Here is a 5,159-nt window from a genome sequence, read left to right as displayed (position 1 = left end):
CTTGATTAACCACAGCATCTATCGAATTACCATAGTAGAACAGACTAGTATCATCAGCATACAATGTAAGGTCCCCTTTTAGTCCAATTTCATGTACATTGTTAATATAAATTAGGAACAGTAATGGGCCTAAGATTGAGCCCTGGGGTACGCCGTAATTGATCATTTGAGGCCTACTTTGGTGATTATCTAGGTGAACAATCTGCATCCTATTTGCTAAGTATGAATTAAACATTTGATATGCCTGGTCCCTGACACCCAATGCCTCTAACTTCGTCATATGCCTCTAACATAATATCAAAAATTATCGTTTTAATTACAACGAAAAAAGTTTATTAGGATATTTTTACCTTGTTCTTCTACGTGATGAATTATACAATTATACTGATTACATTAGTTTAACATTGAAACAATAAAATATAAAAATATATATTCGACGATAATATACTATTGTTCGGAATAGTTGACTATGATTTACCTAAAGGGATTTAAAGTGAGACATTATAGGTGTTTAATAGTGACTATTTTCTTGTCTGAACGTGCTTAGCTCACAGCTGGATCTCAATTCTACAAATTGAGATGAATGATAACGACGCAGACATTACAACAAAACGTTTCGATTGACGGCCTATTAATATAAATGTAGTGTTCGCTCAGTGGTCGAAATTCATTAAAATACTTAAACACGAAACAACGAAATACTAAAGTTCGTCAATAAAAATTTGCTTGAGAAAAAATTGACTGCCTCGTTGGTGTAGTGACTAGATAAAATGACGTAGATTCCGAGATTCAAGCCCCAGGTCGGACCGATACAAAAATTGGGATTTTGTATCAAGAAAAATTCAGTAGCAGCCCAGTCCGGAAGGTGCAAGTGTGTATTTTAACTGGAAGGATAGCTTTCCCAGTGTGGGGCCAATGGATGTTTTGTAAAAATGTTTTATTATTTATTTATTTACCTATCATTTTATACAACAGACTAATATTTAGTTTAACAAAAATGTTATATAATGTATAAGAGTTATATATTATAGATCTAATGGGAATCCTCAAATGTGATTTATTAACATTCTGTAATTAATATAACGACTGAATGCAACACAAATGCATTGAATGAATGACAAATTTAATTTAGGACCGTTTCAATGAGTCCGTTTAGCTGTTTTATATGAATACATAGTATTTGCATTGACAGTAATAATTATTATGTGACTCGTTTTATATTCACCGTCCCTGAGTTCGTTAAGCCACCTAGATTTATTGCCTCGTGTCTGACAACCTCTTTGGTCTAAAGCTAAGCTAACTTATAAATATAGCTTGTTTCAAATCCGGATCAGGTGAAGTTATTGCTCCCTCGTGTCGAGATATTCTCAGTAATAGCTAACAGTTTTGACGTTATTAGTGTTTACTCTGCGGACCCTGTAAACGCACGTAAAGTCGATGGCTCTGTTTTTAAGATCTCCTCAATCGTGACGGATTTCTGTTTAAGCGGATTATGACAGTAAAGGAATAGAGAACGCAATTGTGTTTGTCCACAAACTTGTGCACTACAATATGTCCTGAGCTGGTCTTCATTGAGAATGAACTTTATGGCCGATTTCGGTCAAGAAGGTATCATCACTTTTAAGAACATAAAAGTATGGTAGCAAGGCCATATCAATTACTTTTTAAAGTATAAAATAGCGACAAAAATGGAGATATTATTTATTTTTGTAAGAATAAATGCCTTAAGAAATATTTAAGGTACGTATATTTTCGGGAATTTAATTAACGAGTCTTCAAATGGATCCAATAAAGAACTGTGCTCATTTAATATTTTACCCAAATGAGACTGGCGAGGCAGTACCTAATACAGTTTCGCAAAAAATTCATTTTAATGGTTTACGCCGAATTGTAGCAAAATTATGTAATTTTGATATCAAATACAAAATGTTATTTGTTGTTATGAAGCTTATAGAAATAAACTTAGATCCAAAAAATCTCTGCGTTTACCTTAAGCTAGTTTTTAAATATTTGAGAATTCAATTGTAGCCAGAAAGTAATTTGGCTTTACCAAAAGAAAAAGTAAAATGGGTTAAGAAAACTTTTTGAATATTTTCAATCCTTAAACATTACGGTGCGTACTGAGGCTTTCAGACAACGCTTCCATTTTCCAAAAAAAATGTTGTACAATAATTATATTTTAAGTTAACGTATTTTGAAATGGTAGGGCCATTTCTGGCACATTTTAGAAGTAGGGCTTCCATTTATGTCGTCTATGTGTGTTACAAACTTGTGCTTTAAGAAACTCTGATTTTCTAGTTTTTTTATATAAAAAATAGATGGACCAACTGATGGTAACTGATCAACGTCAACCATAGACATTGACGTTTTAAGAAACGACGTCAATGCGCTACCGATCTTGGGAATTCAGATTTAGTGTTGCCTGTACATGTAATAACACTGGTGGTAATTAGATGCTAATGTACAAGGGACTAGTCTAGTAGTCTAGATTTAAACTGATTTCAGACTAAATTCACATATTCTACATGCTAGGCTATTTTGGCTTCCATTTCGCTTAAAGTTGTTCAATTATTCGCGTCAACTTTCGAGCTCATGTATAACTCATCAGTATCCATGTTGCTTTGATATAGCATAGAAGAACAATAGAAGCATGAATTTCAAAGGCACAAGAACAGCTATTTCACTGGCTTTGACAATTCGAGAACCCTGAAGAGGCTTTGACTCTCAACTGGGTTGTGCAAAGCCTAAGAGTTTCGTTATATTGGTAACTGACACAATTGAATTTTTAGGAATGAATTAAAGAGACAAATTGTTTCACTAACTAAATATTAAAAACGTCATATGTTAAAAGTCGAGATGACCCAGACGTTAGAACACGATAATTTTACGAAGATTGCGGGTTCAAACCTGTGTAATCACCACTAAGTTTTCATGTTCTTAATTTGCAATAACAATTCGTCTCGTGCTCAGCAGTGAAGAAAAACAGAAAACAATTGAGGAAACCAGCATGTGTCAAATACAAATCTGACACATGAGTATTCGCATTGCAGCATTGTGGCGAAATAAACTCCAGACCTTCTTCATAAATTAAGAAAAGACCATGAGTGGGACATGTACAGACTGTACAAACTTATTATACATTAAAAAAACCTTTTTTAAAATTTTCGAGTGTTTACTAACAACATCTATTAGATATATTATATACTCGTACTACGTACTGATGCAGAGTAAATGCATTCAAAGTCTCATAATTCAATTTAAAGTGAACATTTTCTAATTTTAAGAATGACAAATGTAACTAACAAAGGGATCTCCAATAATATGATGTTCTCATAAAATTGACTTATTGCCATCAATTATGAGATTGATCATACAAATATTCGTTCATGAAAAAAATATTTATTACGTATAATGATAAATATAAGAAAAAATAACGATACAACAGTCAACTTTTCGTTTATTCGCCGTGAAAGTTTCGGTGTAAAATGGGTTTAACTTCTATTACGCCAGATGTTGAAAGTTATGAAACAGAGTGTACTCTTCTGAAAAAAATGTTTTATTCACAAAACGTTACAAAAAACTCTATTTATAATTTATTTGGATTATTGCTCATTTAAAACTACTTCAAAACAGCTAATTAAAACAGCTGACCATTTCAAATAAACAGAAACAACCTCTGTTATAATCATTGACGGCGTAGTGTTTTTACTACAATATTATTTCTTTTCCTAAATTTATAATTGTTATAGTAAGAAATCCACTCCACGCGAGCCCGAAATGCACTCAACGGTTTATGTAGTTTAATTTTAATATAAGGCTCAAGCTATTGGAGCTTATTAGCTTTATAATATTTATATACACGCGTTACATACATTTGTAAATAGAAAATAAATTATCTTTTCAATAATCCAGGATTTCTACGAATTGTAAAAATATGTGAATTTAAATAGTCATTTTAAGTTGGTCATATTATAATCATATCATTCGACTCTCAAGATCTCAAAGCGAGATTGTTTAAAGTTGCTAAACTAAGATGGTAATACAATAATTACTTATTAAATTAGTTGAGCCTAATTTAACTTTGAGGTAATTTCAAGATGCTCTTCCATCAATACTTAAAGCGTGAACGTTGTAATCCGTTGGTAAGACATTTTAAAATGGAACTGGTATAGAATTAAAATTTAATTCTTGTAAATAAGTGTCATATTAAACAACATTTTCGTTACTTAGAATAAAAATAATTGAAAACAAATGTTTCTCTTGTAGTACACTTTTCAAGTATTTCTTATATAACGAATAATCAATTCAAAAACTCTTTAAACAATTAACGCAATAACAAAATCATTTCAATATACTAACTCTCTTAATACTAAGTATGCTCACTCTATTAGGAAGCATAGAGTGGGAGAGTTTTATTTTAGACAATTGTTATTTTAACGCAGTTTTATTTTTTTTTATTTAATAATATAATCGATAAAATAAAAAAATTATATTTCCCGTACCGGGAATCGAACCCGAGCCTCCTGGGTGAAAGCCAGGTATCCTAGCCACTAGACCATACGGGACATGACAACTGTTACGAAGTTATAAATCAAATACTAGTCGATGATAATTCTACTCTACATAGTATTGAATAGGTATTTTATTATTTTACTAAAACTAACCGTCCCGATTCCGTCCATGGGTGATTATTATATTAATGAAGTCTTCATGACCGATTGCAATCTCAAGAGAGATTCATCAATCGCGCAGGTCATATAACAGTGCACAAGTGTGTGCGCAAACACAGGTGCACTCAAATAATCCGATGGGAGGGCAAACCGACACGACTGCAAAGAGTTCAGGCGCAGGACAAATGGGCTTACGTACTTTTGCTTTGGCTTCTGAGGCACGGGAGTGTACACACTTCCGACTTCCAGACTCTGGATAGCTACTGAGAATATTCGAAAGAAAAACTGGGGTTCGAACCCAGAACCTCGGGATCAACGGCTTAAATATATTAAATACATTATGTGCTGAAAGTTTGAACGCACTTAGTCCATGGTTTACCAGTCGGATTGGAAAAAGAATGCGTTTATAGAATAGTGTTCGCCTGTGGCTTCGCCCGAATGTTAGTTAAGAGGGGTTAGGAGGGGTTGTTGGAGGAAGGGACTAAAAAA

At 33.0% G+C, this 5,159-nt stretch overlaps 1 non-coding gene across 1 annotated transcript; it reads right to left on the bottom strand.

Annotated features, from left to right (window-relative positions):
* Positions 1-4,493: 4,493 nt before the first annotated feature.
* On the bottom strand, positions 4,494-4,565 carry Trnae-uuc (transfer RNA glutamic acid (anticodon UUC)). Its single transcript has one exon. It is a non-coding gene; the product is annotated as a tRNA-Glu (tRNA).
* Positions 4,566-5,159: the final 594 nt, after the last annotated feature.

The sequence above is a fragment of the Nymphalis io genome, chromosome 6 (assembly GCF_905147045.1).
Source record: "Nymphalis io chromosome 6, ilAglIoxx1.1, whole genome shotgun sequence".
In the NCBI taxonomy this organism is placed as follows: domain Eukaryota; kingdom Metazoa; phylum Arthropoda; class Insecta; order Lepidoptera; family Nymphalidae; genus Nymphalis; species Nymphalis io.
Note: the sequence above shows the minus strand (reverse complement) of the source record. Positions and strands in the feature narration are given on the sequence as shown.